Consider the following 13,079-nt stretch of genomic DNA (forward strand, 5'->3'; position numbering starts at 1 on the left):
AAAAAACTGCTGCACTCCAGATGTTGTAGAAAGACAGTTTTGTGGACCGACATATGATCTGATACTTGGATTTATTTTTAGTTTTGAGTGAAAATAATGGAAAAACACTGAAACAACACGGGGGAAACGTTACTATTTTGCTATGATCTTGGTGCAAATTATTGCTTTCCTCCCTCCAAAATTGAAGGTAGGTTCAGGAGTAGGGGATGATATGAATCATAACTTTGCTTATCAGATATTGAATTAGTCAAGTACACTTTGTGAAGTTAGGATCGAAAAAAAAAAAAAAAAAAAAAACACTTGGTCTGAAAAAAAACAAAAAACATGTGGGGTAAAAATAATCACTGTTAATAGTATGATTGGGTGGGGGGGATGTACTTCGTCTTGCTTTAAAGAAGAACATTTACGGATTTTAATAAGTTTACTATACATTTTGTTTTATGTTTACATTTTAAAAACAGTTTTGAAAAAAAAAAAAGAGATTATAAGTGGTGGTGCGGGGGAGGGGGGAGGTCCTTAACAATCTACAAGTTTATGCCAGCTCATTTCAAGCATAGCCATGTTTACTTACAACTCACTAGACCATCACTAGTAAGAGAACCCCATATTTAACTAACTAGAATCTGAAAAATATCATTATTTCTTAAGTCAAATTGTATTCAAAAATTAAAAAAGGATGATTCCATTGAGATCCCAACTTGAAATTTCATACAAAGATAAAATACACACAAATTTTTGACAATTTTTTCACAAAAATTCATGATAAGTATTCTGAAAAATTTAAATTTTAAATATAAATTTCATTTTTAAAAAATTATTTTTTTTTTTATAAAATCAGTCATGTTGCATATCATGTTAAACAGCAACGAATGTACTTTAAAATGCTTTTTACCAAATCTTTCTATCTATATTTGGTGCTGAATTATCATCCATTGTATGTTCAAGCATCCATGAAAAAAAAAGAATGTTTTTCTAAAAATCAAAGTCTTATAAATAAAAAAATAAAAGAGATAAAAATCTAAAAATTTGGACTTTTGATTATTTTGAAGGGTACAATCGATGAGCCATGGTTCAGCTTATACTGAACGAAAAAAAAATTTCGGAAAACTGAAACAGTCAGAATGTTCATTTCTCACGTCGTACTTTCGCAAATAAACTGTCGAGAAAATCAAAGAATGTCACTGCCACACCTTGTCTGAATCTCCAAGTAATGACTCTTAACATTCATTTCGAAACACTTGATGTAAGTAATGATTGATACAGAAATCAAAATTCACGACTTTACATTTTTTTCTACAAACAATTAGAAAATGTTCATTCTTTCGATAGATATAACTCTTCCGTTCATTCCTTTAAGAGAAATAGTGAAAAACTTTTCACAAGACAGGGGTGTCGGCCCTCCAAGAGCGATACGGCTCCATCTTAAATGCTACAAAGCCCCCCAAAATGAGATCAAAAACTGTACAAACTCAACCCTTCTAAAAATTTTAATGGCGCAGTCCACGCCATGCCCCCTCCCCTCGTGGATGCCCACCCCCTTGCATAAGAAAACTTCGAAGTACGTTATCGCTCAAAGACATCTATACTAATAATATAAACCTGAAGACTTCGTTTGCTTGTTTGAACGCTCTAATCTCGGGAACTACTGGTTCGAATTGAAAAATTCTTTTTGTGTTAAATATTTCATTTATTGAGGAAGGCCATAGGCTATTTTTTTTTAATAATCAGGTTGACCGAAATATTTGCAATTGCAGATTAAATGTTTAATCAATTGTTTAGTTCTATGAATTCCAAATAGATAGCGAGGTATGTTAACTCATCGAGAGGGTGCTGGCCGACAGTGTCGATAGCTGCGTGAACTATGCCGCGCCACTCAGATGCTACGCTATTGTGGGACTGTTGTGGTCAGCGAACTGATTTTTGAATGTGGTGTTTTTTTTTTTTTTTTTTTTTCGATTTTCAGGTACAGTCGAGTCCCGACTTACGCGAGGGATGCGTTTCAAGACACCTCGCGTAAGTCGAAATTTCGCGTTGTGGAAAAATTTAGGTATGATTTTTTTAGAAGCATGCCAAATTTTTTTAGACACTTATGAACACCCCTCAAACTGCTTTAAAGCATTCCTCAACTGTAAATTACAGTTTCTTACTTAAAGAACTAAACTTTTACTGTATTTGAAAAATAAAAAAAAGCTGTTTTATTCAACATGAAATACTTTAAGCTGCACAAAATGAATGATCAAAGACTTAAATAAAACAACACGGCACGCACAGTATGTAGTAATAATAAAATGCTTCATTACAACAGTAAATATTTATGAGTAAAAAATGAAGATGATGATGGTTTATGCTCCGTGATTAGATTATTATCTGGATACATTTTTAAATACGATTGTTTTGCCTTTTCTTTAAAACGTTTCCATTTATGACAACAGTCCAGCTTCGTATCATCTTTAAACCACAATACAAGAGCAATTTCCATTTTCATAATATTTACTTTGCTTTGACATCATTCTGCACGCTTCAATATTGAAGTTAAGTTCTGAATTTTTACGGATATCTTTTTGTTTCGACTTTTTAATTGTGTGTAAGGTTGATTCACTCATATTTGTATCGTTCTGTCGTTGACATTTGGTAGTTGTTCAAGCCAATCGAGAATGTTAACCCTTTTTTTTCTCAAAAACTTCGTTTTCCCTCTCACCTTCACAAACTTTAGATGGAACAGCGCACTAAGATGCCATTACATTTCATCAACTTTAAAATTTAGAATGAAAAAAAGATAAATGAAAGATGCTGAGTAGTTATTTGATGCACTAACAGCGCGGTGTGTAGACTAGTTTGGTGTGGGAACTTTCGCTGTCAGTGATGCTAAATGTGTGTAATAATATTCAGGAAATCAGTATCAAATAGCCAATAACGAAGCCGATACTTCCTTCAAAATTAATTCGTGTTATGAACCAGGAATTCGTGTTAGCTATAAATTCGAAAAATTCGCGTTATAGCTATTTCGCGTAAGTCGAATCGCGTTCTAGCGGGAGTCGACTGTATACATAATTTGATTTTGTAGGATTTTTCTATTGGGTTTTGTTTTCCTTGTTTCTTCAACGTTTGTTTTTGCTCTTATAGTTGAAGATAGTTCCTTATTCTAAATAAATAGTTTGATTTGTCGTATTATTCAATTGTGATTGTTCTTTATAACGTTTTTACAATAGTATTGTTTATTTGGCGAAACATTTGAAATTGCAGAAAAAAATCGCTTCACTCGCTAAAGGGCACGGTTGCGGTAGTGTTGTTACTTGGCGCGTTAAGCGATGAGATGTATATTGAAGATGTTTTTCGGGAAAAAAAACCTAAATATCATTTATCTATTTTTACTGCATAATTAAAAGTAAGTACAGTATATGGCTCGAAGCAGGGCAGCAACGGGATCAACACCAGTTTTGGTCTTTGGAAATATGCCGAGTTTCGGATCACTACCGAAATTTTCACAACATGGCCGAAACTTATCAAACACTTTGATGAGATTTTTAAGAATTTCATGCTCTTAAATCGAAATAATTACAGTATGTATTAGCATGTTAGTCGAACAATTTAGTACAAAAAACGGGACTCAAATTTGGGGGGCCAACATGGGATCCCCACGACAACCAATATCTCTGGATAAAATTTCCGAATTTTTTTGTTCACGAACAGAAATTGAAAACCTCGATATTTTAGCTTACCCTGATTTTAGTTTACCTTTTTAGTTTAACACTAAACAAATTAATGCTCGCATATTCTGAGATATTTTCTGGCCCTTAGTTGAAGACTTTAACTGCAGTTGAAGGTCAATCATAAGAATAGTGCGGGAAATGGTGAATCCAGGGTTTGCATTGTGATTAAAATCAACCAAAAGTCATGATTTTTGTTCTCACTTTTAAGCCCTATGACGAAAACTAGTTTTTTACTCAAATCATTATTTATAATTTTGTAGTTTGTCACCTTAAAAAATGGTTGCATGCTGTAATTTTACTTTCACGGTAGATTTATTTTTATTTATTTGTTTTTTAGGAATGAAAAAAATCCCCTTAAATTCTATATTCAACTCCCCTCCCCCCGCCTTCGATTATATTGGTATGAACTGATTAAGAAGAGCATTTCTCTACATTTATTAATCAAGGTGAGCGACAAAAGAAAGCAAAATCAAGAAATTTAATTTAGGGAATTTTTATAGTATTAAATATTAAAAAAGTGTTCAAAAATTTACGTAAATGCTTTTATTCTTTCAAGCCAGTTATATCTTCCAAGTAACTGTACCTTAGCCAAAAAAATAATTACTCTTTATTAATGATGTTTAACAATATGTAGCATACTCAGTAAGTATATTCACGTTCAATATGCTGCTGAAAAAAGCTCTGCACTTGATGTAGCAGCTGTTGTGTAATATTGTGTACATAGAACTGGTTTTTGTGCTGTAATGAAAATTAGTTATAGAGACATTCGTAAGTAAACGTTTTATTTGATTTATAACTATTATTATTATTTAGTACCCAGTTTGTCTTTAAAACACGATTGCAAACCAACTTTGAAAGCTTTAAGGGAAGGAATAGGATTTAAGCACTCTTCTGCGGCAATTTTTCGATAATAAAATTTTAAATACGCAACTTAAAAAAAAAATTAAAGTCATAAAAAGAAGTTTAAGAAGATCTTCAGTGTTGGAGAGTGGGTGCCTCTCCCCCTAAAATCCTTCGAAATGGAAGTCTTAAATATACGATTAGACCCCAGCTTTGGTAGCAAAAGTAGAGGGGTTGGAATATCGTTGTTTCTTTGTACAGCTTTAGATGTCAACTAAGCAGGAAGTAACACTGTGCGGCGAAGAAAAAAAAAAAAACCTCTGACACCATTCTTGCTGATCCTTTCGTAACATGTCCCCCTAAATCCAAATATGACCACCGTTTATCCCCCTCATCCCCAACTTTTTGGAAATGGAGCCCCCCCCCCTTTTTTTTCTCAGTTTTCGACAGTTTTGTAGCCGTTATTTTCATTTGGAGGGGTAGGGAACAATGTATTAACAATGAACATTCCTTTGAATGCGAAATGAATACGAAAAAGTTCAAAAATATGAAGAATTTGTAGCGTGTTGGGAAACTCATGTGGCAATTCCCCCTCCTACAATACTTTAAAAAACATCAAAAACATGTTTTCTTTCTAGGGTTTTGTTTTACAATTTTTTCACCTATTCTTCGGTGTTAAACCAGAGTATCGGACTCATTCCCATGAGCCCCATATCCAAAAGAAAATGAAAAAAAATCCTGGAAACTCCACGTATTGCATACAAGTTGCACCGCAGGTCTTCGGTAAAGAATCTTCCCGTATTATTTACATTTATTCAAGTTACATTCATAGAAATACTTAAGATTAAACTGAAATGAGTTATGGTTATAATATAACATTAACGTATATTTCTATTTCTGAGGGTGCACCGCCTCCATTTTTTATCATTGTATAAGAGAGGGATTTTTTTTTTCTTTGTATAACGTGAAAATTGTTCCGGACATGGATTTCATAGGAGGGAGTCCAATACCCTGGTTTTGCGCCAAAAAGAAAGTGAAGAAATTGTAAAACAAACCCCTAAAAAAAAAGATCGTTTTTGATAACTCAAAAATATTTTTTGGGGATAAACTTATGAGTTTCCCAACTTGCTACAAAAATTCGTGATTTGAAATTTTTATTTCTAGCCCACCAGAGAAGAATGTTAATAGTTAATATACTACTCCCTTTTCCCCTCTAAATAAAAATAAAGACTTTACAAATGTCGAAAACAGAAAGGGCGGGGGCGCCATCTTCAAAAAGTGGGGGAGTGATGGATGAAAATGGTGGTTATATTTGGATTCAGGGGGTCATTTTACATGAAAATAATCAAGAATAGTGTCGGAAGCCTTTTGAAGTTTTTTTTTTTTTTTTTTGCTGCGTAGTGCGTTCAAACTGAACTGAGAGTAAGGGATTTATTAAAACAGTATTACCAATTCCACCGTAAGAAACGACACATAGTTTAAACCAAATTCGGCAGTTTTGAATCAGAATTACCACCTTGTGAATCTATAAAAATGTTTTCTGTTTAAAATGGATTCAGCCCAATAAATCCCGAGTTGAACACCTTGTACATGAACATTTATAACTACAGTTCTTTTCCCGAATCATATTCAAACGAGATTCGCTTCTCCTTTAAGAAAAATTGAAAGTGAGAGAGACGGAAAACAGCCAAAGAAGCCAATTAAAGTCCTTGATGCAGTTATATCTTCCATTTACATTAATCATTTGTATGACTAATGCTATTACAATGTAGAAGATTTGCCTTAACAATTTTTGAAATGTTTTAATTAAAATGTTGTTTTCTAAAACAACGAAAACTGAACAATGAATTTAATTTAACTTTATTGCAAGAGAAAGAAGTAGTAGTTCTTCAAAAAAAATCCTGATGTTTTGAACAAATAAAAACTCGTAATACTAATAATAATAGTTCTCGATTGTTTAAATGTTTCAAAACATAAGAAATAGCAATTCGGAGCAGATTTTGATTAGCTATTGTTTGCTCTTAATAAAGATCACGATTCAATTAATATGACCCAAAATTTAGTAAGTCATGAAAAGAGAGAATAAAAACAAAAAAGAATTGTATTAGTTTCTTGTCGGAGTAGGAGAAAATGTAAAACAAATAATAGGTTGATTATTCTTCTTAAGCTGCGCTCAGTGGTAACTTTTATGTAGAAGTAGAGCCGTCCGAAGAGCTGACGGCGCCCGGGGCGAAGGTTTTCTGTCGCTCCTCCCCCCCCCCATACACACAGAAAAATCAAGTTAGTTATAACATCATTGCATAAGACACACTTGAATTTTTTACATATTAATGAACAGAACTATCAGAGTGCTATTCATAATACTAATTGAAACACAAGCAATAAATCTGTTTCTAATATTTGTGAAACGTTAATGAACCAAAAACTTTTCAAAATATGGAAATGTTAAAAATCCAAATATTTATCTTGTAAAATGTTATCCTACTAGATAAAAACCAACAATTAAAAATGAATTGGTTATTCATATTGATCAAACCAAGAACACGAATAAATAATTTGCTGATTATAAATAGAAAATGTATTTATCGAAGTAAATTACATTAAAATTAAATTTCGATCTGGACTGATCCAATAATTCTTTTCAAGAGTTTTTTTTTTTTTTTTTTTTTTGGTTTTACTTGTACCAACTTAATACCAGCTTTCATATATGTTATAATATTTGTAAGTTTTAGAGAAAAGCTCACAAATACTCAAAATCATCGAAAATCGCTCAGAATTGTGTTTTTGGAGCTTTAAGTTCGAAAAATCACTGGCCCTAATATTACAAAATATGATCTTACAAATTGCGTTTTAAGACGTGAGTTTAAGAAAATATTCGTGCAAGGGTCCCCATGCCGCCTTTCTTTAACATGACAAGCAATGGGTTTTTTAAACTACACTAAAAAAAAATTTAAGCGGAATAACCCCTGAATGTGAAACATTGCTTAAATTTTTTGAACCATAATTTTGAACAATTTTCTTAAGAAATGCTGCAGATCCTCCTACCCATAAAATCTTCAAAGTTTGTCCAAAGTTGCGTTTTTGAAACTTCAATTTCGAAAACTTGCAGGAAAAGAAGAAATTGATATCAATCTATTTAAAAAAAATCGATTGGAAACAGTCTCTGAGCTCCCTCCCTTACCCTAACGTCAATAAACATGACGTATAATCGCGTTTTTAAGGCTAAAATTGCGTTTTTAAAACTAAAAGTTTCAAAATTTTGACCGGACAACTTTTAACTGTTTCCTATCTGATCAAAAAACATCTGTTTTTCGTTTTTCAATGTGGCCCCTTAAAACTTTTTTTCTGGTTACGTCACTGCACGCAATTGCAGAATTCAAGCAAATTTGGTGAGAACTAGACAAAGGAGATGAGTGCTTTTTGTTTGACTCTAAACAATTATATTCTCAGGAATTGTATCTGCTTCAATGATACAAAGGAAACTAATGTTTTGGGGACAGAGAGAGGAATATTTTCGTGCCCTAGGAAAAAAAAATAGAGAATCATTGCAATGATTCTGTATTTTGTGTGTTTTTGACTGTGTATCTATGATACACGAAATGAAGGGGCGCCTCAAGGTGCCCCTCATTTCGTGTGAATGTCGTCGTGTTCCGTCGAAACGAGGGGCACCTTGCGGCGCCCCCTCATTTCATGGCGCCCGGGGCGATTGCCCCGCTCGCCCCCCTCTTGGGACGGCCCTGTGTAGAAGTAGAGTCTTCATTGTTTATCACTTCTTGATTAGCAGCAAAACGTTTTTACTTCTTTTTAATTTGACTGAATTCTATTCTTGAATAATACCCATACCCATCGGATACCCTTTTGATTTTTTTTTTTTTTAAATGTCTTTCAGTGTCGGTTCTCGGACTTCGAAATTGCTCTCTGAAGCAATTTTCGAAGTCCTGTGATTTGGTTCGAGTTTTGGGATAACATTATTCGTTCTAAGAAGGGATAGATTTTAATTTCAGGGCGCAACCATGCAATCAAAGCCGAAAGCCTCCAAAGTCTAAACTTCTTTTTCTTTTGCAATCAACATCGTACCATACTAGCGGTTCTTTTTGGATGCTGTGAATGAGAGCGTTATTTCTTAGAGCACCCGCGTTCAACCCTGTTATTTGGTAAGGAAATAAGTTTTCGGAATCTAAATAATAAGGGAAATAGGAGGGAATGAACTCCTAGAAAAGCAGAGCAAAGACAGATCTAGATTTCGAACTCAAAAAAAATATTGCGATTGCGTAAGCAAGAGATGCTTTTTATTGCAGATCATACAAAGGAATAAGAGTATACAAAGGAATAAGAGCCATCCAGTAGGGCTTTGAAAACTTATGTTTTACATATTAGTGAGCATAGTTTTTGCTATGCAAAATACGATGCTTTATTTTTTTTACAACGTGAACGTTTTTTTGGACATAGAGCTCATAGGAGTGAGTTCTATACGCTGAATTTATGCCCAAAGAAACCGTTGTAAAACAAGCAACTAGAAAACAAAGATCGGTTTCGTTGATTTTTTAAATATTTATGGAATACCTCCATGAGACTCCAACTTGCTCCAAATGTTCATGCTTTTGAACTTTGCACCTCTCTAGTCCCTCAGAAGAGTGTTAATGGCTAATATAATGCTCCCTTTTAATCCAAATAAAAATAATGGCTCTCAAACAGTCGAAAACTGAAAAAAAAAAAAATGGTAGATGCCATTTCCAAAAAGTGGGACATATAGGATGGAACTGCAGTCGTATTTGGATTCAATGGGTCATTTTTTGTAATAATCAGCAAGAATTATGTCAAAAGCATTTTGATTTTTTTTTTTTTTTTTTTTTTTTTGCCGAACAGTGTTGTTAAAGTTCGAAAATAATAATAATAATAATAGTAATAATAATAATAATTTGAATTCTGAAATTTTGAATTCAAATTATGTTTTTCGCAATCAGAGTTGCGACACAACCCTCCTCATTGAAGTTATTGTTTCTAGTAACGGCTCCTGTCCCCCAAACCTGCCCCTCCTCCTGGGCGGTTACGTGTGTATAGTGGTGTGTGAAAAGGCACGTGTGCGTGCGTGTTTATGCTCGTGTGTGTGCGTAGACCTGCGTGTATGCACGTAGGCGTGTGTGTGAGTTTGTACGTGTGAGAGTGTGCATGTGTATGAGCGTGCGTGTGTGTAGGACATGGACACCACCGACCAGGAGCAGCGGATTCCGGGGGACAGTGCTCAGGACCAGAGGCCGGTGGGCAGTGGTGCAGCAGAGGCATCTGGTCCTAGCTGAAAATGGAACCAAACGCCAAGGACGGTGAAGTTAGAACAATAAGCAATCGTGATTTCTCAAAAAAAAAGGGGGGGAGGGATTTTTTGGAAGGGGTGCAAGTTTGGGTTGAAAGTGTCTATCGCCGTCCATCCTTGACTAAACTACTGTCTAAAAGTAATTTAAAGCAAGTTTATAGAATTCACTTGATTAAAATAGTAGCAATTGCTAGTATATTATTTTATTTCATATTATTGTTTTCGGAAAATGACGGTTATGGAGGGGGCGGTCGCCTCACTGCCCCCCTAGTAAATCCGCCACTGTCCCTTTACACATATCTTTCACTTTTTCTGCAAATTTTACCGTTTTTTCTACTCAAATTTTTCTTTTTATTTGAATTCCAGCTTCACACAAAGATTAGAAATTGTTTCAAGGATATTTTAAATAAACTTAATGCTAGCGATAGTAGCTAAGCCACAACTTTCAATGCTGTAAAACATTAATTAGTATACATATTTTTTGTAATGGCATCAGCTAGGTAAAGCTAGAGTCGGTGCAGAGAAACCGTATGTCCATCGACGCTTACGCTTCTATTAGGTATCAGACGTGTTCTTCGGAATTAATTGGTAAGTACGATTTGATGGTACTTGAAATTCATAGATTTTCTATATATGTAGGTGTGTGTATTCAATCAAATGGATATTTTTTGTTTTCTAAAGCACCCTCTGTGTTGATTGTAGTATTAAATATGTACCACACTCATTGCCTTCCTTTTGATCAAAATGGCTTCCCTCTGTTTCGCGCTTCAGCGGCAGAAAAATATTGTTCCGTTTGATTGTCAAAAGTATAATCGTCATTAATGATTGTGATTTTTGTGAAGATTAATGTTTGTTCCGTTGACAGTTTCTACTCATGTTTTGAATTAGTGATCATAATAAGCTTTCATCTGTTATGAAGTGTAAACTCGTAACCATCCTGCATTTAACGGTTTCGCAACCGGCTTAGTGCCGAAATTCAAAAACTAAAGTTAATTTCATTTCCAAAGGCACTTTAAATATAATATTTTAAGATAATCTTTGATCATAAGATGTCTTGAAATGCATATGCATCTATTTGTTTCGGGTTTCGGTGTGTTGTAGTTCTGCATGTGCGACTGAACTAGTTTTGATTCTAAGCTTTACTAACATATGATCATCTATTCGTAAGTGTGCTGTAGTGTTTTTGCATGTGTGGCTAGATTGTTTTTGAGCATTGTCAACAATTTTGTTTTTTTATAAGGAAAAATTTATTTTTTACTTTATATATTAATTACAATCAATTTCATAGTTGAAAGTTTTATGTTACAGTTAGCTTTTCAAACTTGATGTAGGAGGTTTTTCAACGTTGTGGATCGAATTTTTTGAATTTTAGTTTTCATTGAGGAAATTGAGCTTTCGAAAACTTTTTTTTTTTTTTTTAAATGGTGGTTGTATCTGCACAGAGGAGAGGGAGGAATTTCTTTTTTCTAAAGTGAATTTTTCTCATTATATGGTGTCCAGCTCATAATTAATTAGAATATTATAGTTGAATAAAGGTATTTTTGGGGAACATTTTATGCTGGAAATATATATATTCACAGAAGTAAATGTCAGTTTCACTCTAAGTTGAATAATGATTATGGTTCAAAAAAAAAAAAAAATAATAATAATAGGTTGCTATTTTTTACTGCTGGGTACAGGTATGGCTTCACTTATGCTTTCAATTTGATTGCACTTTTTTTTTTTTGGTAAAATAGCACTCCAAAATATTAGAACAAAAAGTAACAAACATGTTTCACCCATATTTTTTCTTTTAAATGTTAAAAGATTTTTTAAAACGTCTATGTATAATTATTGTACTGTGCATATAGAGATGTGTCGTTCATGAACGAATGGGTCTGAACCACCGTTAACAGTTTGGAACATTGTATTGATACACTTGTGATAAAATCTTTTTTTTTTTAAATCACAAAAGGAATAAAATTTTTTAACTTTCAATCAATCACAAATTTTCTTTTTCTCAATACAATAAAATATATTCATTTCAAACCATTTTTACTTTCTGCTATACAGTCGACTCCCGCTACAACGCGATCCGACTTACCCGAAATGGCTATAACGCGAGTTTTTCCGGAGCAACGAATTTATTCTCGAAGATATTTGGAAAGGAATTATGATGCTAAGTTTCGGTTTTGTTATTGACTACTCAACACTAATTCATGAATGTACTTTCATCCTTTCAGCATCACTGACTGCGCAAGTTCCCACATACCACACTATAAACATAGCAGTGTTAGTGTGTATGTATCACCACTCCTCATATTTTTCATTTATTTATTCTAAACATGAAAGGTGATGAAATAGTATGGCACTTAGGCATGCTGTTTCATGTAAAGTTTGAAGACGGGAACAAAAACCAAAAGTTTGCGATATTTTAAGAAAAGGTAAAGATTATTGATAAGCTTGAACAACTAGAAAGTGGGTCAAAGGTAGCACGACAATTAAGTAGATGCATGAATCTTTCATACGTATAATTAAAGGTCAAGAGAATGCAATATGTATAAGTCCAGGGGGTCCCAGAGGGGTATTACCATAGATGTAAATGTCATAAAAGCATTTGCGAAGCTACTGTATTTAAGAAATATATTAGAATGACGATCAGATTGCGCGCAGGATAAATCAACGTCTTCAATTTTTAAGTTATAAATGTAACTTATTGCATCTACTGTATAGTACTATTGCCAGTGCAGTGCTTTATTATTACTACATACTGTACTTTCCGTACTGTTTTATTTTCATATATCTCTCTCTCATTGATTTTGTGCATCGTAAAAGTATTTTATGTTGAATAATGCAACTTTTAAAAAACGCAGTGGTTGCGGCACCGACCGTCGGAGCTGGATTCGGCATCCGACCTAGAAACTTGCGCATGCGCAAATCTGACACTTTCAACGGATTGACACGCCTCCTTCGCTTCGCGTGGCACGGCGGTTCCAGCTAGCGACGTCACTAGTTCCAACTACTTCCGACCATGTGCGTGCGTGCTTGGTTCGTGTAAAAATGGCTAGCATCATGGAACGCGGTGCGAGTTTCAAATCGTACATTGAATATTCGAAAACTGTTTAAAAGAGTTCAAAATGAATAGCTCTACGGATTTCCTCCCTAGAATTTCGCGCTCGAGGGCATGAGTCAGAGTTCGGAAAAGAATTCCTGCCGTATTATACGACCGGCGGTGACAC

General features: G+C 34.1%; 1 protein-coding gene across 1 annotated transcript in view; it reads left to right on the plus strand.

Annotated features, from left to right (window-relative positions):
• Positions 1-10,370: 10,370 nt before the first annotated feature.
• LOC129219225 (uncharacterized) overlaps positions 10,371-13,079 on the plus strand; it is a 42,785-nt gene continuing 40,076 nt past the window's right edge. Inside the window, exon 1 of the mRNA XM_054853549.1 lies at positions 10,371-10,449. The gene's annotated coding sequence lies outside the window, so the exon portion shown is untranslated. The remainder of the gene's footprint in view (positions 10,450-13,079) is intronic.

The sequence above is a fragment of the Uloborus diversus genome, chromosome 3 (genome assembly GCF_026930045.1).
Source record: "Uloborus diversus isolate 005 chromosome 3, Udiv.v.3.1, whole genome shotgun sequence".
Taxonomy (NCBI): Eukaryota; Metazoa; Arthropoda; class Arachnida; order Araneae; family Uloboridae; genus Uloborus; species Uloborus diversus.